Genomic DNA, 24,629 nt, shown 5'->3' with positions numbered 1-24,629 from the left:
GCAGAGGAGGCCACAGAGATGCTGCGAGGGCTGGAGCAGCTCTGCTCTGGAGCCAGGCTGAGAGAGCTGGGCTGGGGCAGCCTGGAGAAGAGAAGGCTCCTGAAGGGGAGACCTGAGAGCAGCTCCAGTGCCTAAAGGGGCTGCAGGAAACCTGGAGAGGGGCTTGGGACAAGGGCCTGTAGGGACAGGCCAAGGGGAATGGCTTGAACCTGCCAGAGGGGAGACTGAGCTGAGCTCTTAGGCAGAAGCTCTTCCCTGTGAGGGTGCTGAGGCGCTGGCACAGGGTGCCCAGAGAAGCTGTGGCTGCCCCATCCCGGGCAGTGCTCAAGGCCAGGTTGGACACAGGGGCTTGGAGCAAGCTGCTCCAGTGGAAGGGGTCCTTGCCCATGGCAGGGGTTGGAACTTCCAACCCAAACCATTCTCCGATTCCATGATGATGATGAAGAGGACCCCAGAAAGAAATAAGCATTCAGCGCAGTGCTGTTACAAGCAACAGCTCAGACAATACACATCCAGTTCCTTCAAGACTTATCAGTCACCTCCCGAGACACCACAGAGTCTACACGCTGGATGTTCACAAGCATTTTAAACAACAGAAGATGCTGACCAGTAAAAGCTATTAACTGCCACTGCCACAAACTCTGAATAATCAGAAATACTCTTGGCCAGGGCTTGAATTCTGTTCCTATTAGTTTAAGGATGAAGGTGAAGCTCCAGGCTCCATCTGCACGTGATCCAGAGGAAGGTGCACTAAGGCCTTTATACTTTTAAGTTATAAACAGTAACAAAAAATACACACAGGTGAACAGCTCAGTCTGCGTTTTTAATTCCCAAATATCTTGCAATTGCCATTCCAGAATCCCCAAGCAGCTGATAAACATAAGATTACAAAGCAATACTAAGATCTATCAGAACCTCATACATATGGATAAGGACATAAAGACACTGCAGGACATGTTTCAAGATGGAAAAGCCAACGCACAAAGAAAAATAGACCATTTTTTGTTACACAAAGAAAAACAGACCATCTTTTTTTACACAAAGGAAAACACACCATCAACACGACCTACTGAACACTTGTGACTTATTTTGCAAATGTACATGTAGTATCAGGCCATGGCAATTTGTGCAGACACTGACAGGCATTTTTGCACAGCAGTCTGCACACACACACAAAGCTCTACTTTGGTCAAGATTGTACTGAACCAACAGGCAGAAAAATGTACTCAACACAAGTTCTGACTGCAAACAACAAACCTTGATTCTGGTCTGACAGATAACACACACACAAGAACTCTGGCTACCGCCACGATGTGCTGAAAATCATTTAGGTTATAGCAAAGCCAATGCAATAACTGCAAGACTGCACTTTAAGCTTCCAAGGAGAGTGTAAGCTTCCTCGGGCTTAGGACTGCTCCTTGCGCTGGGTGCATGGAGCAATGTGGATATGGCACAGGAGCTCTTCTCTCTCCGAGACCCAATGCAGCAGATGGAGCCACTTGCTCCTGCCGCACAATACTGCTGGGGTTGAACTGAAGGTGCCAGGGAAGAAAAGTGCTTCCCTGCCTCCTGGAACGTGCTGCTTTGTCTGCTGACAAATTCTTCCTCAAAGCACATACCAGAAAGCCCAGGGCAGTGGAGCATTTGCATGTGTCTGTAAACACAGCTAACCCCAAAACCTCATCCCCATCACAACATGCTGCACTTGGAGGTATGCCTCCAACCATCCTGGCTGACAAAATCATAGTTATGTGAGATACACTGAGATGTTACCGTTTTCATACTAAAACAGAGACTTAAGTGATGTTTCCACCTCATTTTAACAAAAACTATTGGTCATTATATGATGTTCCTGAAGTAAACTGCTTGCTGTGTCTTAGTCTCTTAGTGGTCATATTTCAGGGGCAGGCAATTAAATTTCTATTTGGCTTTGTGGCATGGAGAGCAAACCTGGACACAGCACAATAACTAAGCATTCTGAATTGCTATTATGGCCTTGACATTTAAACATATCAGTTCTCTATTAAAAAAAGACTGTTATAGCTTCTTCCAACTCTCTTTGTTTTTCTCTACTACCTGTTTTTAAGAGAATTCAAGTTCACAACCTGTGTGCCTGCTCCTTCATCACTGTACACAGTGTCCTGCAGGACTTCACACACTTTGGTTTAAGATCGTTACAGGCTAAGAACAACAGATTTTAAAGATACGAGCTCATGTCATGTATTTAAATTGCCACTGACTTTATCCCTCTCAAAATAAGCCTTTAGGCATGGCAAATCCAGGTTCAAGTGTTAGGAAGCACTTACAGCAGTTCGGGGACAAGTTATCCCATGTGATTCCCAATGGGAGTTCACAGCAGAATACACTCCAGGTGAATCCTTGCTCTCAGAGGATACCATAGGAGCCTGCAAATATCTCTTGATGAAAGCAGCTTTACCTTGTGCTGCTGCTACCACCACACCTCAGCCAGGCTGTGCCTCTTAAGCAGAGCCTGTTGGTGTCCAGTGGGCTTTTTTTCCCCCTGCCAGCTGGAACAAGCCGTGTAGATTGGGGAGGCACATCATGGACAGTTTATTTCCCAAGACATCTCTTACTGGGTAGTTTCAACCTACTGCTTTGCAGCATGATAATGAGCATCACCTCCAACAGATTTATATCTTGAAATTATTTATGTGATGTCTCTAGGATTTGTTAAGCGCTGTTCTTGAAGATTTGCAACTCAAACTTCAATGTAAACACGTAAACCTGACTCAACGAGAACTCCATTGGCTTGGACAGAACTTGGGTCACACCAAGTTTAGGTTCACATAAATTACAGAATCCCAGACTGGTTTGGGTTGGAAGCAACCTTAAAGCTCATCCAGTTCCAACCCCTGCCCCAGCCAGGGACACCTTCCACTAGAGCAGGTTCTGCATCCAACATAGAGATTTGCACTAACAGTAAATGAAATTAGTAGATCAGATGGGGCAAGGCCAGATATTTAGGGCTTGCCCTCATCAGTGCTATCTCACTACTGACACTGGGGTCCCGTTCAAATCTATGAAACAGTAGCATTTTATCTGAAATAACACATTTTGCATACATCATATTTATTCTGCCTCAGGGTTACATCAGTGGACTTGCACCCTTGTGCTGTACTGCTGAGTTGCATGTGGAAATGTGCTGAAGCTAGGAACAGCAACCTACCCAAACCAGCAGCTACTTGGAGTTCTTGGAGAAAGAGAACTGAACTCCAAACTGCCTTACCCTATTTTGCACAGCGATTCCTAGTTTGAAACACTCAGTCAAGTCCAGAAGCACAAACTTCCTCACAAGTGATAAATGCTCTCAATTCTAATAAGGTCCTGTTGCCTCCTGCTCTGTAGTGCTGGCCTCCACAGGACTGCTCAGGGTCATGGCCTGCTGCTCTACTGGATAGCAATCATGTTGAATTCACGAGAAAATAAGAGGCTAATGAATCCTTCTCCATGTGCTAATGCACCGTGGCCCTGCCTGCTCAGCAAAACTAACATTAGCCCATTAGAGATTTTTCTTTCAGAGTGGTAACACAAAATTCTGCAAGGTGATGGAAAACTGTGGTTTGGGATATTGCTCCCCCCATGATTATTTTTCACATCACTCTGCAGAGCTTTAAGTACATGATAAAAGTTCACACTTAGCTCAGACTCTGCATTAGCTATTCCCTCCTGTGAATGCTTGCTGCAAGGGATAGAAACCCATGTCTCTTTCTTTTCTTTTATGACAGGGATTTCTTTCTTATTGTAATCTTTTATTAGCTTTCATTCTCAGTTGTCCACTTTGATTTAAGGTACATCTTTCCCCTAGACTGACAAGGCAGCATGAAGCAGGCATATCAAAGCTAAAGAGTTATTTACTTGAAAAACGCCACCTTTGAAGATCTTTTTTTTTTTTTCCCTTAAATGGAGTCTTTAGAAGTCCAGTGTCTGCAACTTCCCACTGAGTAAAATGACTGTACTCCTCATAGAGCTGCTCTTCCCTAATCTGTGATCCATCTGGTAGCTCGTGCGATTTATAAAGGCTGCACAACAGAGTTCACACAAAATGCCATTCCCTCACAGTTAAGAACACACAGCTCATGGACAGGGCAGAGAGAAATATTTGCATGCAGCTCTGCAGCAGTTGATGCAGTGTGGCCCTCCTCATTCTTAACACCTTGGGAGAACAACTGCCTTTGGTCTGGCTGAAGTAGGAACCATAACGCCCTATCAGGATGACCATAAAGTCCTGTTTTCTTCCCCAGTTCTCTTTAACCTGACTACAAACCCTCAGGTTCCTGGTTTAGTCTGCAGCCTCCTCACCCTTCATCCCCCCTCCAACACACACTAATAGCTGGGACTGCAACATTAAAAAGTCAAGGATGTGGGAGTCTGGACTCCTGGTCAGAGGAGTGAGCTTTCTGAGTGAGAGGAACAGTAAATTAAAGAGTCCCGTTAACGGAGAAGAAAATAACATGTCATATACGCCTCTAAAGGCCATGACATTGATCATAGAATATTTCAGGTAGGAGGAGACATTTGCAAGTGATCAGGTCCAACTCCCTACTAAAGTACAGGTAGCTTCAAGGTTACATTAAACTTGGAAATTTGAACGGATCCATTTCTTCTGGTTCTCTCACTACACAGCTCCAAGATTATTTGGATCTGCCCTCTTTATTACAACCATTATTTAGCCATTCACCTGCCTCACTTCCCTTAGGACCTTATGTACCTTATGGTCACTGCAGCCAAAGCTGCAACTAACCTCCAGAGTCCCAGACTTCACAGAATCCCAGACTGGTTTGTGTTGGAAGGGACCTTAAAGCTCATCCAGCTCCAACCCCTGCCACGGGCAGGGACCCCTTCCACTGGAGCAGCTTGCTCCAAGCCCCTGTGTCCAACCTGGCCTTGAGCACTGCCAGGGATGGGGCAGCCACAGATTCTCTGGGCACCTTGTGCCAGTGCCTCAGCACCCTCACAGTAAAGAACTTCTTCCTTATCTCCAACCTGAACTTCCCCTGTTGCAGTTTGAACCCATCACCCCTTGCCCTATCAGTACAGTCCCTGATGAAGAGTCCCTCTCCAGCATCCTTGTAGCCCCCTTCAGATACTGGAAACTGCTCTGAGATCTCCACACATGGTACAGTATGGAATATCCTTTGCCTGCTTGGGGTCAGGTGTCCTGTCTCATGCTCCTTGTGCTCCCCCTCACTGGCAGAGCATGAGAGATTAAGCAGTCCTTGATCAGGGTAAGTGCTACTGAGCACCAACTAAACTTCTTTATATCCAATTTAAATCTTCCCTGTTTCAGTTTGAACCCATTACCCCTTGTCCTGTCATTACAGTTCATGATGAAGAGTCCCTCTCCAGCCTAATAGATTCAACTGAGAATCAACTTTTGGCTCACCCAGCACCTGCAAACTAAAATTACTCTTGCTGCACTCCCAACCCCTTTTGGATTCCTTGCGTGCTGCCATGCTGCCCTTCCAGCAGATGCTGGAGTGATTCATTTCCTGCATGAAAATGGCATCTCCAAGAAGCTCCAGTAACCCAAAGGCTTCCTGAAGAGCCCACAAATAGCTCCACATCTGCCAGTCCACAGCTCAATGTCATCACTAGGATGTGCAGTCAGTTAGAGAGGGACATTCCTCCACATTAAACAATGTTAACACAAAGATTCAGTACATACTGTTTTCTTTCACAAGCTTCGAAACTTTTCTGGGAAAAGCAGGCTTTTATTTTAATTCCTCAAGAAACAAGAATACCCAAGTTGAACATATGCTGCCCATGATCTTGGAAAGGGGGAATCTCTCAACACCCTCCTCATTCCTTGATGTCAAGAGAGCTTGCCAGGTTCTCCTTGTTCCCATTCACACCAGAGCTGTATTTTTTACATATATATATTTTTAGAGCTGATATTGACTACGTGAAGTTTTGACAGCCTTGACAGCATCATGTGTCTTCCAAAGCTTTCCAGCACAAGCAAGGAAAAATAAAGAAAGAAAATGAAGTATTATTTCCTGACTCACTAAGGGGCAATTTATATGCAGGTCCGCACAGTGCTTTGGTTAACTCATCAGAATTTTACACTGAAACAAAGCTCATGCGACTCTGACCTTCTGCTCTCCAAAAAGCAGGGATGATTCTGGCATCCCTGTTGACAGCTCTCCCTAAAAACTGAGAGAATTGCCTTGCAATAGAATTCAAAAGAAACCAGGAAGAAGCTCTTCCCTGTGAGGGTGCTGCGGCGCTGGCACAGGGTGCCCAGAGAAGCTGTGGCTGCCCCATCCCTGGCAGTGCTCAAGGCCAGGTTGGACACAGGGGCTTGGAGCAAGCTGCTCCAGTGGAAGGGGTCCCTGCCCGTGGCAGGGGTTGGGACTGGAGGAGCTTTCAGGTCCCTTCCAACACAAACCAGGCTGGGATTCTATGACTTGCAGACCAGGAATACAGGTGCTTTTGCAAGGCCCACATGCACAACAGAAAAACAAACCACATCTATCACCAGCAAGCCTCAACAGATAGCTGTAACCTCGGCTTTCCTCACCCGGCTTCTGAATTCTCATCCTTAACATACACTTAACCCTTGTCCTCACTGAAAGCTGCGTGCTCTCATTTGATACTGTAGGAAAGCCACAGGGATCTTCATCTCAGGGTGAAAAAACACCTTTCTCATCCTTTTGAAAAGCTAGAGGGTGCACTGGGAACGGTCTGACAGGGCTCCCAGGCCTGCCAGTGGTAGCCTGCCCAAGGTACCATGCTGCCAGAGGCAGCAGCAGCAGTGCTGTCTCACGACTGTTTGTGACCCCCATAAAACGCAGCCGCTTCATCCCACTCCAAAACTAGCAAATGCATCATCCCAGCTGCTGGCATAATATTACCCCCACGGCTGTCTGAACTGAAGCAGCTTCGTAGGCATAGAAATGTATCAGCTGTAGTCCCTTTCCTACATGAGGAATCTAGTTTACAATGCATGAAAAACTTCCTTATCTGGGGAAAAAAGGAAATAGTTGTTAATGGCTACTGAGTTCCTCAGATATGTACTAAATCCATTATTAACCTAGTATCCTGTGTTCATACTCCACTGTATGGAGTGTGTAGGTAACCATCAGGAAAGGATACCACAGATCTTTCATGACTCGCTGTTTTCAACAGCAGCACCTCACTTCAATGAATAACACACAATAATGACTACACCAATATAATAATTAGTTCTTTGCTTCCCATCTCTCTGCCTCTGCATAACCACAGAAGTCAGATCTATGCATTCTTTTGACAATTACCATTTCTTTCCCTCTATTTAGAAACAAACGTAATTACTTCAACTGGAGAAGACAGAATTACTCCTGCAGCAGAGTCAAAACATCCATCAACACTCATTTTCTGTAATTATTTCACAAGCAGCTCTGTCTAGCATCTTTCTCCAATGAAAGGAGTTTTCAAAAGGCCTTTGGCTACTTAATGAGCAGCACACAATTACAGACAGTACTGAGGAACAAAATACAGGAGAAAAGGAGGATCTCACCCTTCATTTAACCTTCTTTTTTAGTGTCTGCCTTTAAGCACAAAGTAACTTCAGAGAGCAAGATGAACCTCCTCCTACCCTCACTGTTCTACCGTACATGACAGGCAGCAAGAGTTGCCAACAGCCTCTTCCAGGACAGGGAAGTGTTATGCTAGGATATAAATAAACACTGTCTATCTCTGTGTTTCACATTCTAGTGCTTTATTACCACAGCATCTTGAAAAGAATGTTGTGACTAACCTTACATTTCCAAATTATCACTTATTAGGGTCTTTGTCTAGGCACATACCCCATAGACAGCTTCCCTATCCCAGGTGAATTAGCATATCATAGAGTGCTCACACTTAAACCAGCTGCAGAGTTGCACACAACAAGTAAAAGCAAGTGGCACAGACCCAGTACTAAGAAGAGATGAGAGTACATCACTGGTTAAAAGCCAGCGGTACGAGCAGGTAGCACCTGAATCTAGAAGAAAAGCCCCCCCAGATGCTTCTGCTTGGATTAGCTAGAGCTTGGCCTTTTCTGTGCTCCAAGGAACAGTGGAAGCTGAGGATCAGAGGAACAGAAAAGACAGCAAGAGGAGACAGGCTGCTCTGGACAGGCAGATTGCTCCTCTGTCATCAGTCTTAAACAAAAATAAAATGTGACACGAGTATGACAAGAGGCTATTCCCCTTCCACAAGCTTCCCAAAGAAAAGAAGCACAGAGAGTCCTATATATTATTGCCTCCACACTCCCACACTATTCCATCACCCTGCTGACATCCAAAGCCTGACAACTCCTGCCACCAGCTTTTATGAATTAAAAAAGAGCTATTTTAAATTCAAATCAGGTGGCACACCTCTTAAGTAATTTTTATGCTTGTCTGCACTTCCAAGACAAACTTTGAGCCTCCACACTTCCCAAATAGGGGCTTTTAGGGCATGGATCAGCAAACAGAACACTTTGGCTCCTCACACCATCCACCTACTGATGACAGAGGAATCAGTACCAGAGAGCAGTGTATTAAACCAAAGGACTGAGGAGCCAAAATACATCCAACCTGAAGACAGACAAGCACCAAGAAATTGCCTTAGCAGTGCAAACCTCTAGTAGGCAGAAAGCAAAGAAGTAACTTCAGGTTTAAGTAGTTGTAAACTCAGTTCATAGTGAGATTAGCATCAATTTGGCAGGGGGAAGAATTAAACTTCTAAAGATAAAACCGTAGAATCACAGACAATTTGCAAAATGGTGTCAAACAGTTTGCCATAAATTTAAGGGGTATTCAGTGCATTGAACAAGCGTAAGATCTCCAATCCAGATACCTAAGCAGAACAGGAATTGGAATGTTTCAAGAACTGAAGATGAATTTTAATGACTTGAGAGAAAATTGAGAAGGCAAATTGCCTTTCAAATCTTCTTCCACAGCAGTTAATGCTTCAAACTGCCACCTACTACACAAGACGAAACCTCATTTTGTCTCATCTTGGGATGGCAGAACCAGAAACTAAGAAGCCAGATGAGAAGCTGTGCTGCATTTTAAATGGGGTAGTTACTGTTTGGGACAGGAGTCAGACTGAAATCCACATGTGCCATAGATTCATTTATTCTCTTTTTAGAACCTAAGCCAGGTTCATGTCCCTGAAACTGCTTTTCCTACCACATGCAGGGATAGAAAGGAAGCTGCTTGATTTTCTTATTAGGCTTTAGTCTGTTTAGTATTTAGTGTGAATGAAGGCCACAGCCTGCTGACCCTCATGAGTTACATCTAGAGCAAGGAAAAGGACTCTGGTTTCAATAAAGCACTGTGCAAAGGGCTAAATACTCGCTGAATGGGCTACAGACTAGAAAAAATCAACTAATAAATAAAAGCAAAAAAGGCAATAAAACACCTGATCAGATCCTGGGACTGAAGGACTGGGACAGTTATTGGATGCCTGCTCTTATTTTTCCTATTTCAGGGACACTCAGCTGTCCCCTCCTGCCTGTCACACAGTTCTTCATGTCACTGAGCCCTCGGGAAGGAGCCTCTGCAGTCACAGCAAGTCAAGGTGGGCTGCTGAGCCCTGAGCAGCACCGGCCCTATTCACATCTTCTGGTCCTGGGCTCAGCACTCAGCTTGGCACCATCTGCTCTTCAGCCACGGGGTCCCATCATCACAGGGTGCCCAGAGAAGCTGTGGCTGCCCCATCCCTGGCAGTGCTCAAGGCCAGGTTGGACACAGGGGCTTGGAGCAAGCTGCTCCAGTGGAAGGGGTCCCTGCCCGTGGCAGGGGCTGGAACTGGATGAGCTTTAGCATCTGTTCCAACCCAAACCAATTCGACTCAGCCCCCACTGGCAAGGCTTGTTGCAGCTGCCTCAACAGGGTGTTTCAATGACAAACTAGTCCCCTAAGGAAGATTTACCAACTGGAAATGTGATGTATCACTGAGCATCTACAGTCAAAAGAAGTGAAAAGTGTGTCCCAGAGTGCAGTGCTAGTTATAGCAAACAGTGAAGCCAACACATTCTTACCCCCTCTGTTTCCAAATGTGCCATAATATTTACTACGACAATATCTTTCCCCATCAACCCTTTAAATATCTCCTATGAAGTCTAATTAAAATGAAGCATCGTAACATACAATCAACACTTGCTCGCTATCGATAGATACTTGCAGATGTTTTTATAAAGAAAATACCTCCTCAGCACTGATTTACATAGAAATCTTAACAAATCTTCTGTATTTTCTGTTTTATGTTAACCTCAACATTTTGACGCTGGGAAAGTTTCACTGCTTCTCCTCCATTGTAATTACTTTATTGACATCTCACACTTGAAAACCAATCCTTAGAGTTGGGCAATAATTAGGAGCATCGTCTTTCATCTGCTACTTGAGGCACCCTGAAAACAACATCAATCTTCAGATTTCTTTTGCAGGTTTAGACAGTGTCTAAATAAATATTTATACTATGTCTAAAAAAGTTTAGCAGTGATTATCTAAGGAAGAAGCAGGGAGGTGAAAGGCCCCTGAAGTGAACTGCAGCATCTGGGGCTTGGACCTTCTGCTTCTTTCACAAAGGGAGTTGTATGTCTGCTTGTTTATGTATGCACATGGGGATGGAAAAGGGACAAAGTACATTCCTCGAGTTGTCAAATTTGAAGGCAGTGACATAACAGTGATCGTTTTCACATTTTATGCCTCTTTCTGTGTTGATCAGTATCAGGACACAGGAGCCCCACATAAAGATCGGGTTCCTCCAGCACAAACACACAAGGTGACAGATTCTGCCAAGCACTTACCTAGGTCTGTACACACACACACTGAATAGGCATCAGCTTCTCTATACAATAAACAGGAGAAACAAAACGTCCCCAACTTATGTTATTATAAAGAACACATTATATGGTATCAAATAATGAGATCTCCCCCAAAGCTGCTTCTAAGCAAGTGACATTGCTTCAGCAGTTAGTTACCATGTGTTTCACTCAGAGGTTATTTCCTGCTCCCTACAAACACACAACTTTGTAAGTTTAGTTCTTCAGGCAATTTGCCCCCAGTAATGAAGTTGTATCTAAGGAACGATATAAGGCTTGAATTATTCTTTGAAAATGCCTTGTATACCTCACTATGAAAAGTTCCTAAGATTAATTATAACCCAAAGGTCTGACACACACAACACAATCTGCAGGACGAAATGAACCTATTCCATAATGCCTCATCCTCCCAGGACAACACTGGAATCTGAAGGCAGCAGGACTCACTACCCACGTAAAGCACCAGTCAAAGCAAACAGGCACTTGAGAACTGAGAGCTGGCACAGCACTTAAAGGAAACCAAAATCTGAGACTGTGCTTTGAGGCAGGAGAAGCCAAGCTCTTATTCCCACAAGCACAAAGTATCACCACAGCTCTGCAATTCAAATACATCCTTTCCACTGCAAGAAAGAGAGATAATAAAATACAAAGGAAATAAAGGAAACAGAAGATACGATATTGCAAAAGGTGAACAGTACTCAACCCAGCACTGCTATAGCCACAGTGAGCTCAACAGTATTCCAGACATCCACTGCTCCTCCCCTCTACATTGAATGGTGTGGATTAATACCAAAATAGCTTTGTATTAAACAAACCCCAAAACACCACCATACACCCCCAAAATGGTGCAAAACAATGAAATGGCTGCCAAGAAGCTGTGCTGTTCTGAAGCTTCCTTCAAAGCTGCCCTTACCAGTGTCTCTAGTACAGTACATCTTGACACCCATATGTTGACTGAGCAATGGGAGGACATGTGGAGCTCTGCAGCTCACAGGGACTGGCAGGGTTCCTGGGGCTCCCACGTTCCCCAAGCAGACAACATACTACACAGAGTGAGGAGGCTCCCTGGATACTCCAGGATAGTATTTTAGTGTCAGCACAGCTAAAATTATAGCAAGCTATGTAATTTTGTGGGTGCCTTTGTAAGAAATACAGAACACTCGAAGGACTTGTTTGAGCTGATTGTCACCAACAGAGGCCACAGTGCCACAGATTTCCAGCAGCAGCAAAGATGTCCCTGGTGCTCCATGGGGCTCCCCAGAACAGGCACCAGATCTTCTGCCATCTTGCCTCCAGCACAGCAAAAGGAATCAGTGTGGGCATGGAGGGAATCTGCTTTCTCAGCAACTTTTTGAGGCTGAAGAACAGTACTTCAAGGCAGGTTCTCAGCCAAGCACAAAGCTCTGGCTCTGCAACCCACCATCTGTTGACTCTCTTGGGGCTGGACATGAGGAAGCAGACCCAATAAAGGTTGTTTTAGCAACCTGCCCCTACCTTACTCTCCTTATTCACGGAACTAGATATGCACCCCACACACAACCAGAGTGAACACCCATTTTCCTCTGCCAGGTCATACCAGGGAAAGCTGTCTGCCACTGCAGAAGGGTTTTCCACCTTGAGGTGAGGTGATGTAGCAGAGAGGAGGGGTGCAGACAGCAGCCTGGAAGCAGGGGGCCAGTGCCTGCAGTTTCGCATGGAGAATTAATGAGTGATTTGTGACCTTCACATACTCACAAAAGGGTAAGCAAAAGAAAGGTTTAAAAATAAAGGAAAACCAGACCAACAGTGCTGTAACTCTCATAAATATCACAAAAGCAAAGCAGAAAGGATTTTTAAGGATAGACCTGTCAACACAATCTGGAAATCACTCAGCTTTGCTGCCCAGAATATGACCACGTTATCGTTACCACTGTGCTCTGAATACGCAACAAGGCAACCTGCAGTGGTGTGAAGGGTGCCCAGAGCGTTTCATATTGTCTCCATGCACCCAGGAGGGAACAGATGGAGTGCTGGAGGCCACAATTTGCTATTTCCTGACTCCTTTAAAGAATACAAATCTAAAGAAAATGCTGAAGGTGATATGCCACTAGTACCCCAGTCCTTAACCCTGGGGATGAGCTAAAGTAGGATTTGTTTCATAAAGTCTTTAAGGTGTTTGAGTTTAAAAGCATTCCTAACAGTCAACACATTCAAGTACATGATCAGAGGCAATGGCATTCCGTGATTCCTGTGCAAATCTCTGCAGTGTGGCAAGTTTCTTACAGGAGATTCCAGCATGGTGTTTATGAAGTCTGTGACTCAGGCAGCAATTTAAGCACATCCTGCTTTTTTCACCTAACCTCTAGAGGACAACCTGGGTTTCGAGTTATTTACCTGCAATGGGAAATACGTGGTCAGCAGACAAATGTGTATGTCTGGATTAAGAGAGGAACTGTTACCATGTGCTGACAACTGGAAAGGTCTAAGCAATCCAATTCAAAGCAGTCAAACGGATAAACCTGGCTGTGCCAAGTGGATGGTCAGCTGAGGACAGGTGCTGCAGCAAGAGAAATACATCACCAAGAGGAACAGCTCTTACAGGCACCGAGGGTTATAGATTTTAGTCACGTAGGAGGAAACCTGGACCCTGGTTTCTGAACTGGGAAACAGCAGAAGAAAACATCATTTGAAAAGAGCTGAGTTAGCTGAAACAGACTCACATTGCAAAACCTGGTTAACAAGGAGGCAGAGACCGGGGAGCCAAAAATATATATGGATGCCTAAATCTTCATGCTCTTTACAGCAGCAATCAGATATGATTGCATTTATAAACCCCCCTCATGTGCATTCTGAATGATGGGCTGTTCCCAACACAGAAGCTACAGCCCCTGAGTTCCCCCAGCTGAGCACTGAGAAATCACACACTGCAGATGGAAGTGTTGAGGGCAGGGGGAATTCAACACCGGGTACCGGGGCAGTTGGACCACAAGCCGGGTTCTGTTCTGTGTGACTGCACTGAGTACCTGCCCCACGGCTGCAGGACCTGCTTCCTTCCCTGGACCAGGGATGTACCAGGATGAGTGGAAGAGGTGGGCTGTTGTTTTGGCTTGAAAAACTGATCCACAATTCTAGATCTCAGATGGAAGTGCAGAAACCTCTGGTGCCTCCTCCACGATGGGCTGTACATCATCATATCACTCTGACATTATTCTTCCTAATACTCATACAAGAAAAGATTATAGTATTTCTGTAAGAAGAATAGTATAGTGCCTCATAATCCCGTCTATTTCCCTAATTTAAACTGTGATTTCATAAGCACTTCTGTAGAGATGAACACTGCCAGATCTGAAATGAGGTAATCATGGAGGTACAGCAGCAATCACAAAGAAACACTGCATTATTTGCAAGGTCCTTTTTCATACCACAAACGAGGAAAAAAAGCAAACCCCACTGCCCACTCTTTAAACTACTGGCTTTAAATTCCCAAAAGGAAGATTGAGATGAGCTCTTAGGCAGAAGCTCTTCCCTGTGAGGGTGCTGAGGCGCTGGCACAGGGTGCCCAGAGAAGCTGTGGCTGCCCCATCCCTGGCAGTGCTCAAGGCCAGGTTGGACACAGGGGCTTGGAGCAAGCTGCTCCAGTGGAAGGTGTCCCTGCCTATGGCAGGGGTTGGAACTGGAGGAGCTTTAAGGTCGCAACACAAACAAGGCTGGGATTCTGTGATAAAGAGCACTTCGATTTAAAATATCACAGTATTTTACTGCCAAGGGACACCCCTGTGACAAAGCAAAGGTAAGAGTAACTAGCTGCTGATCCTCATGCCTTCAGCACACAGGTACAGGTACACTGCAGCCTATAGAGGACTTTAACAGGATAATATATATTACTTTTAGGATAGGCTATCACAATCAGGTTTGGAGATGATTTCTTGGTACAAGCAAGAGCATCTTCTGAATTGAGACATACACCGACACAAGTAAGGGTAGACAAACTGCCACCCATAGGAAGGAGCCAAGCCTGACCCCCTGGGAGCACTGACACTGACTTGTGAGTCCCTGTCCCCCTACAATGCCAGCAGTGTGGGAGCCCTGGAGGATTCCAGTGCAATTCCTGATCGGCTGCAGCATCATGTACCACTATTGTATGAAGCGCTGTTTGCACAGAGTGCGATTCCAACTCTTTTACACTGAGATATTTGCTTCTGTGCAAAAATAAGTAAATATTTGCTGTGCTGTGCCAGCTGGATCAGGGAAAGCTAAAAACTGCCTTTCCTAGAGAGTAGAAGGTTGGCAGAAGGTGCCTATCTGGAGCTCACATGCACAATGCTAACTGAAAGCAACAACTATTGAAAACAGCTTCAGAATGTAAATGGGAGCACCAGAAGTAGATATAAAACTCATTTTCACTTTGCAGGTCTCATGTTGGGTATTGTAACACTCATCTTTCAACTTGGTGGTTCCTGGTGTCTTCAGAAGAGTAGGACAAAGTGAGAATCAAAAGCACTGAGATTTCATGCCTTTTAACTGAAACAAGTACAAGTGCATGGTTGAGTGACTTCCAAGAAGAAAATACCATGTGTTGATGTGATGGGCATCAGTTTTACAAGAAACTTAACACTGCTCAACCAAAAACCCACCACCACAAAGCAAATTACAGGATGCAACACACTGTGAGGTAATTTCTATACATTTAAAGTTGCAACAAGCAATGCTTCAGAACAGTAACTAATCCACTGTATGTGTTGGACAACAACTCAAAGACTTTTTGGGTCTCTTCCAGCAGCAAATGGACACACTTTGTCCAGTTTTAATTACGTAAGAAAGAATAAAGCATCCCAGTTGCAGACTTGCTTTCAGGCACAGTTTCTTTACTAATGAGATTCTTTCTAATCAGGAGAAAGAACCCTGTGGATCTTTCCACAGAGGAATGTGTTATGAATGTAGTAAACATTACAGCAAAGTGACTGATAGAACAGTAGGTTAAAAAATAACACATCTGCACAGAATAAAACCAGCTGGGAAGGACTAGGTTTTCCATGTAGTTCATTAGTAGTTCATACCGAAGATTGCCTTTGGTGTCGTATCCCTTCTCTTAAACCTGGCATTCCATTCCTCTGCCTCCCCCCTCCACCCCTTTCTTAAAACAAGACAACTTAATGCCAAGTTTATCTTCTTATTAAAACCATTATTAAATTAATTTATCACTTGAAGGCTTTATCTTCAAAGTGCCAGACTTCCCGATACCCAATCTAATCTTCCAAGCTCACCAGAGATTTTCGTCAAACTTCCTTAACTGACAACTCCAGCTTCTGGAGGCTTGGATCTATTTGCAAGACCCACTTCCCTCCTGCTCCTTTCTGGGTCTCTGGTAAATGCTACAAAACCTTTCACAGTGCCACAGGGAGGAAACTGTGATGTTCAGGCTTTCGGCTTCTGTTATCTTGTGAGTCGTGGTCTTGCTCTAAGCCCGCTCCCAATGGCTCTAAACCCCCACCCAATCTCTGCAACAAGATTTTAACTTTAATAATTTGAAGGATTATTGGCAGCTAAAATGAGTATTTTGGATTTTGAGGGAAATCCATTGTCACAGCAGCTGTCAGTCTGATTTTGATGCTCATTTCCTCTCCCGCAATAGTTGAGTACTTTGATATGGTCACAGTTATGCAGTACTCAAATGCTGCTTCTAAATAAAGTATTTCACTGCTTCAAATTTTCAGAAAACGTAGCTTAAAAAACAAGTGAAGAAAAGGAGAAAGAAAAGCTTTTTAGCTTAGAAACTATAGAGCAAACACAAGCTAAAAGGAGTTGAAGGCATTTCCCTTTTTTATCCCTCACTGCACCCACTGGAATAGCAAATAATTAAAATGACTGAGACCATGAATCCCTCGCCAATGCCATGACCATGGCAATACCATGATGGCAATACCAGGATCCCAAGCCAGGGCCTGTGGAGATCAGGGGGTCTTTAATTCTCCACCTCTGTCATATGAACTGAGAAACAAATGAAGCCCTGCATCAACCAAATCGAATGAGATATACCCCATTCCCTCTTTGTTTTGACATGTTCAGATACTGTGACTGAAACAAGGCCAGGCTGGAACGGGACTGGCGCAAGCTGCTCTAGTGGAAGGTGTCCCTGCCTATGGCAAGAGGTTGGGAACTGGATGATTTTAAGGCCCCTTCCAACCCAAACCATTCTGTGAGTCTAAAATGAGAAATGCCCATGGACAGAACAGGTGGTTAAACAAATGAAATTCCGTTACCAAGCTCAAGCAGTGTGAAAGTGCAACTCCTGCAGACACATACACACCATTACCAAAGGGGTTGTGCTCTCACACTCTCATACTCCATCTGCTCATTCTGCAACAGTACGACTTAAGATACCAACATCCCACCCCCCCATCCCAAGCTGTGCAACACCTCTGCTCCTCTGGGTAAGTTGGCACACGTTAAACAACAAGTAATGTTCATCTTGATAGTTCAGAGTCCACTTGTGGAAAATAAAAGGGTAAAATACTGACGACAAAATGTAAAACAACTGAACACATAAGGAACAAAGATATTCCTAAATGTCCCACAGATATTTCAGGTTAAAAGCCATTAACATAAGGTGAAAAGTGTAGTGTGCTCTTCCATTTTGCCCCTGCCTTCCTTCTGTGTTATATGTTAGAGCTTCCAAGAAAGCTAAATAATGTGGTTTAGTCTTTGAAAGGTTTAAAATCGAAAACTTTGAGTGTATAAACTCTAAACATCTCTTATTATTTGAGTGTTTTTTAATGCAGAATTGTGTACATTAAAAACCCATTGAAGGATGAAAGGCATTTATGTTTCAGTGGTCTTTGGAAAGGCAAAGAGGAACGTAAGCAGGAAGCAGTGAGCAACGTTTGTCCCAGGACAAAGAAGGCATCATGACTATGGAAATCCATAGAGCTTAATAAATGCTTTGCAGGACTGGGCCTGCCATTTCACTCCCAGGATGAGTTCTGGTGTATCTTACCCAGAGAAGGGAAGCAGACACCTGCCTCTGGTGGCTCCTCAGTGGAAGCTCAATGCAGGAACACACACAGAGCATTATCCCATCCAGTGCCCTCCCACTAATGGGGCTTTTCACACTCCTATAAAGCAACATCTGGAGACGGTCGTCTCATCACATCTCAAAACTAACAGAAGCAGTAATAATATGGTAATACGGGATGACATTTTATGAAAGATGCCACTTAACAGAAGACTAACAGACACCATGCAATTTAAACAAATTGCTTTTAGCAGGGGACTGAGTGACAATCAAGAAGAAATGTCTGGCCCATTTGGGCAAATTGTGGAGCAGAGTCTGAATGGATGGAAAATGCTGACTTGGGTAAGCAGTGCCAGCTCTGCACAAGCTAAGGACATCATCCTATGAAGTCCCATTTGTAGGACCAGACTAGAGACACCCTTAAATTGAGGGTGCTGAAATGAAGCTGCATAAGCAAAGAGGAAAGAAGCTATTAACACATCGAATATTTGCTTATTGTGCTTCCCTCCTCCTATGGGTTCTTTAAGTGAGCTGAAAAAGAGAAATCACACAATTATCTGAACACAGACAAGAAAATTTGTGTTGTGCATAAAGATAAGAACTCAGTTCCCTGGTTACCCTGGGCTGCCTTGGTAAGGCAGAAGCTGATGTAAATTTGTTTTAGGTTCTCTGAGCACCATTTGTGTCCAGGCTCCCATCCCAAAGATCAGATCATAGACTCACTGAGTGGTTTGGGTTGGAAGGGACCTTAAAGCTCACCCAGTTCCAAACCCCTGCCAGGGCCAGGGGCACCTTCCACAAGACCAGGTTGCTCCAAGCCCCGTCCAATCTGGCTGGGATAGATTAGACATCTAATCTAGGATTTTTATTAGACATTAGGAAGCTCTTCCCTGTGAGGGTGCTGAGGCACTGGCACAGGGTGCCCAGAGAAGCTGTGGCTGCCCCATCCCTGGCAGTGCTCAAGGCCAGGTTGGACACAGAGGCTTGGAGCAAGCTGCTCCAGTGGAAGGGGTCCCTGCCCGTGGTAGGGGTTGGAACGGGATGAACTTTAAGCTCTCTTTAACCCAAAATCAATCCAGGATCATTAGTAAGAACTGCTCTTGGCATGGAAGCCTCATGCTTTATGAAAGTTATCACCTTACCACCCAGCCTGTCCAATCAGAAAACCAGGCTATAGTCAAACCACATTATAGAAATACATTAATTTAAACAGTAACAGCACCAAGCAGAACCAGTATGATGTGGAAATGAGTAACTACACTTCATCCTAATAAATAAAAATAAAAACCATTGCTGGATAACAAACCGCCTTTGCAGATAAAAAGTAAATCCCTAGAATTTAAATCCATCATGAGCAAAATCCCTCTGGAAGAAAAAAAATCCAGACCAAAGCATTATTGTGACTGCCTTTGTATTCATAACTATTTATGCAGACTAAGATAAGAGCAATCAATCCACACACCTCAGGACAAAAAGCCCATCTTCTGCACGGATCAGGATAAAGAAGACTCCTCACCACATGCTCCATGGTTAAAGGCAGCAGGGGACATGCTTTGCTGGACTCAGGAATTTTCAGGCATTGGTCACTGCTAGAAACAAGTATTAAATTTCTGGCACACTGATATGCTCCAGCAGTATATCCCAGCCACTTCTCTTCACCCTGCTGCTTCCTAACACATGGAATTTAGTGTGTGAACTTTGGATGCATCAGCGCCTAACGCCAAATCAAGCATGTTGTCAGCTCCAAGGATCTGTCTGGCTTTTATTCACCCAGTCACCCGAAGTGCACAGCACTTCCCCTTTCACCATTCAATTACTTTCCTTTCTCCTCCCAAATTCCTTCTGTTCCATATAGATCATCCCTCCTGTTATATCACAAACATAGCTCAGAAAGACATCTTTTGCCTGGAGCACTCCTATCATGCAACCACCTGCACCCCAACTTGAAGAGAAACCTGAAGTACACTTTGCCTCCTACAGAGCTCTGTAGTTCACTTGTCTGTATTGTTTCAAGAGGTCTGAAGGGACGTGCTCTGGGCTGAACAGAAGCCGAGACCTGGCAGAGCTCACAGCTACAGGATGTCAGTCACCCAGAAGTACTTCCCCTTCTCTTCCACCTGCCTTTTCTCTCCATGTTTAAAGGGTGGATGCTGTCCTTCTGCTCTCTCAAAAACAAAGTGAGGAGGGGGAAAGAATAAACAGAAGTCAAGATACATTTATTATCTATTTAATCAAGCTGGCACAGAAAACCATCATTTTGCATTGAAAGGGATGTGATGCAGCTATGGGGATGTGATGCAGATGAAGCCCCTATCTTTCAGCAACACAGTTGGGCTGTTCCTAAGCGCAAACTGAGGATCAAGAATCAAAAGGAAAGAATATTTTTATAACTCTACTCTTATCTCTGTAGCTGTCATGCCAAAGGCTACTGAGGTGGAATAAGGACAGAGTTTGTCATCAAGCTACGTAAAGTCACTGAAATTGGTACTGGTCCTACAGGCTTCACAGGATCCACATTCCAAAAGGCAGACACAAAATGATGCCATATCCTCAACAGCACACCTCAACTGCTCTTGGGAACAGCTGCTATCAAGAGAACAGCAGCAGCATTTTGTTGTGCTACATGAGCCTTTATTCCAGGAAATTTAGAAGACAGCAAAACCCTACACAAGCACAACCTGCATGGCAAAGGTTTGTCTTACTACCGCTGAGGGAAGAAAGGCCCTCACAGCACTTAGCAACACAGGAAACAAGAAACCCAGGTTAGGTTTTCCTTCACTGCCAATATTCTATAGAAGTACTAGCCAACAGTAGCAAACTTACTAAAACAGCATCTGTTCCCACCACTGCCTACATTTAAAGTTATAAAGACAGTGGGGCCAAAAGTTTAACTAATATTAACAGGGAAGCGATGCATGTTTCAGGACAAGGCTTAGACTAACTCCCAAGTTAAATTAGGCTGTAAATGAGTGACTGCAATAATACCTCCACATCAGTTATACAGAACTCTTTCAAACCCTCCACACGCTATTTGTGCAGTGCTTTGACTCATAGATCAGCCTTTTTCAGGGTGTTTGGTTTTTCTTTGTAAGCTTGAAAACCAGTACAAAATGAAGGCAGTGCAGCACCCCTCAATCTTAGTTTCCAACATTACCACGTAAATGTTTCCTATTTAATGGGAGTTATCACCTTGAAATGAAATCAGAAGCATTTATGAACCTGTTGTAAAAGTTATTTTAACTCAGCGCACAATGAAGTTGTTGGTTGTTCAGTCTGAGCATTTCACAGCAGTACACAGCTCCCTCCTTTTCCTAACATCTGTAACAGATCAATAGACCAAAACATTTCTATAAGACATGTGGCCTTAAACTGAAGAAACAAAAAGGCAAAAGCTGCTTCCCAGTTCTAAACTTCTCAAGATTTCATAGAAACAAAGTACCCTTTAATAATAAGGAAGAGGTTTTCCAACTCCCTTGCAATACTGTATCAAACTCTGAATGTACAGACCATTTGCATTTATATCAGCTACTTTATCCCGACTGACTGTAAGAGAAGTATTGAATTCAGCCACACAGCTCAAGAGTAACTTTTATTTCCCCAGGCCAACAACAAAAATTGAGTATTGATCTTGACAACTGCTCTTTTCTCCAGGAGCTAAATCACATCCTCCTGCTGAATTACACAGTCTCTAGCAGCTTATCTGAAGAGATGGGCTGCATGAGAACCATGCGAGGTTTTTCATATGAGGACAAACCTCCCATTGTGATAAGCATGTTCAATGAAGAATTACTTACTGGGGGGCAAATTATGGCATTTCTCAGGACTTTTTCTCCCCTCCCATTCCTTACCAAGCAATTCTCCTGTCAGACTGGAAAGTTTCCTGTTTCCAAGCCTCAAGGTCACAAAACCCTAAATAAATATCACTCATTTCCAAGGGCCGGGTTTGCCATGTTTTCTGGCCATTGGCTTTTCCCGGATGGAGCCAAACTGGGATTTAATTTTCAGTATCATCTCTAAAGATCAAATAGAAATGAAGTCTTGTAATGTTGTCATGTAGAAACCAAAAGCATTGCCAGTGGGTAACAGATGCCCAGGCACATATTGGTTACAGAAATTTAGATGAGATATTATCCAGTTTAATAAAACTTTGTGCTCAGAGCAAGACTTTTCATAATTAGTTTTTATGGGGTTTATATAATGAAAAACTTTTTGAAGTCCATGAAATCAACTACCATTCATTCTGATCAACAACCAGAAAATAATCAATGATCATGATACGAGTTACATCACGGTACAATGACGCTGTAAGCTCATGCTCTGCATTCTGGTCATGCTTTTGCTCGCAAGGTTGAGAGTTACGAAACTCAGAGCAGACAACTACAACTCTGTAAGTGAGCTTCTGATGCTTGATTTGAAGTGGAAGCAAAACATGGCCTTTCCCAAATCCTCTTCTGATTTAGAGATGAAAATAACAACGAAAAAAGATCTCATTGCAAGGTGAGGCTATGCCTGCAGCTACTCCCTAGCATGTGAACATCCAATGCCTGTGTGAAAAGACACCAATAAGATTGTTTAGTAAAAGGGACATTGACTTCTCACTGTTGGAAGGTTGCAGACACCTGTTTATAGTTACACTGATTTCTTGCAATTTAACCATAGACTCACAGACTGGTTTGGGCTGGAAAGGACCTTAAAGCTCATCCAGTTCCAACCCTTGCCACGGGCGGGCAGGGACACCTTCCACTAGGGCAGGTTGCTCCAAGCCCCTGTGTCCAGCCTGGCCTTGAGCACTGCCAGGGATGGGGCAGCCACAGCTTCTCTGGGCACCCTGTGCCAGCGCCTCAGCACCCTCACAGGGAAGAAAGTATTTACTTAAATATCTATTTAAATAAATAACTACTTCTTCACCAGTTTAGGTGATATTCTCTACCATTACTTCTGCAGCTGATTTTGTTATCTCTTATTAGAGGCTCTAATAAACACAGTGCTAACACTAAAGAGTCCAGTAAAATAGGACAACTCCAGTCATCTCCTGACTGCATACAGATGTGTAGCAGTTTGGTACTTGCCTCTTGTTAAGAAAAAATGCTGACAAATTAAAAAAAGCAAAATTTCACTTGAAAAAAGCAGCATCACTCATCTCTCACCTATTTAAAACCCTGCCCTTTTCACTGATGTCATTAGGTGCTCTAGGAAAAATGAAGGAAGTAGCACTCTCTTCTTGGTTCAGCGCAATATTTAGTATCTTTACCATGGAAGTTCTGTGTAATTATCCTCAAAACAGGGTATTTGAGGGAGTTCCACAACACAAGGAAATTGAAATAATGAGCTGCATTTTCCCGTCCATCGTACCAGCTAGCATTTTGCGGAAGCTGTACATCTTCAGATATTGGGTAAATCTCTCCCTTTCTTCAAATCCATTCTCAAGATCATTACAATTTCTCCACCCCAAAGAACCTAAATGCCATCACCATCAATTTCCACAAGCTCTGTATGACAACTACCATTAACAGAATGACCTTCTCCAGGTAGATTTTCATTAGTAAATTAGGACAGAAAACAGTGAGTGTCTCAGCTCAGCCAAGTGGAACAGATTATCCACAGCATCCTTCATGATGTCCATTGATACCTGTGCTGAGCAATTGGGGATCCAGTAAAAGACATCATTCAGCACAAAGCCTTTCTGTTGTTTTATGTTTACCCCTGCAGTAAGGTAAAGCATGCTTTCCTTCAAAGGTAATGCAGACCAGTTTGGCTGCTGCAGAGTGTGTCTGCAGAGTCCCAGCACATGAACCACACCAGCTCAGCACATCCCACTTCCATCTGCAAATGCCCAGTCCCAGGCCTGGCCTGCAGTTATTTCTGCTGTGGGTTAGAGAATGTGACCACACAGGAGCAGACAGCCAAAGATGAGCACCAGAGCATGTGCCCATTTCCCAAACAGGTCAGGACACCACCCACATCACTTCATGCTTTCCACCTAACTGCAGAAAAGCCTCCAAACATCTGTGTTCTGCCAACGGACAGATGCCGAACACAGCAAACAACTCCACACCACATTCTCAAGCTCAAATTTATGGTTTTTACCAATTCTTCTAAAGATGCATTAAACGTTCACTGTATATAACCTGTATAGTAAAGGAAAGGCAGTAAGGATGTACCTCCCTGCCCCACAATGCATACAACCTCCCCAGCTTCCTCTCTTGGTAGAGGAAGAGGGTGCTGCTGGGGATGCTCAGGATGGGACAGTGGGTGAGGAAGGTTAACACTGCACTGCTCAAACCCATCCCAGGAAGGATTTGGCTGTTCTTGAGGCATTCCTCCCACTTCAGCCTTGCTATTTGGTCAGAAAGAGTAACTGGGACCAGAATGCTTTTGTGTAAGCTTTGCATTACCTCAATCCACTTGCTGCAAGCCACTAACCTGTGGGGAGGAAGGCTTTAGAAGGAAGAAAGCAGCCTGTTAATATGTCCTTTGTTCACAGCACAGTGAGGACGCTGCAAACATTACAGAAATGCAAACCCTGAGAAGACAGCTGTGTGGTAGGAAAAAGTGCTGGATAGAAAACTGCCTTGTTCATCCCCTTGCAAATCACAGAGCTTGATTTCTTTTATGGCTGATGATGTATGTATGAAACCACATATTTAGCCATTACATGTGAAACATGAGCAACATGATCCCTTGATTTTTCCTGGGAAGGCCAATATGGCTTAGAAAGAGGAGAGAGGCTTCCTGTCCCTGGATCAAAATCAATCTGTCACAATATGAAAGAAAAAGGGAAGATGCTGCACAGCATTTGAACAGGTTTTTTTGCCAGGAGTGAGGAGAGGAATCCCTTCCATC

General features: G+C 44.1%; 1 protein-coding gene across 1 annotated transcript in view; it reads right to left on the bottom strand.

Moving 5' to 3' along the window:
- Positions 1–24,629, bottom strand: part of PTPRT (protein tyrosine phosphatase receptor type T) — a 475,914-nt gene that overhangs the window by 213,047 nt on the left and 238,238 nt on the right. The window lies entirely within an intron of this gene.

This window comes from Lathamus discolor, chromosome 11, assembly GCF_037157495.1.
Source record: "Lathamus discolor isolate bLatDis1 chromosome 11, bLatDis1.hap1, whole genome shotgun sequence".
NCBI classification, from domain to species: domain Eukaryota; kingdom Metazoa; phylum Chordata; class Aves; order Psittaciformes; family Psittacidae; genus Lathamus; species Lathamus discolor.
The sequence above is the reverse complement of the archived record's forward strand: the minus strand, read 5'-3'. Positions and strand labels throughout refer to the sequence as shown.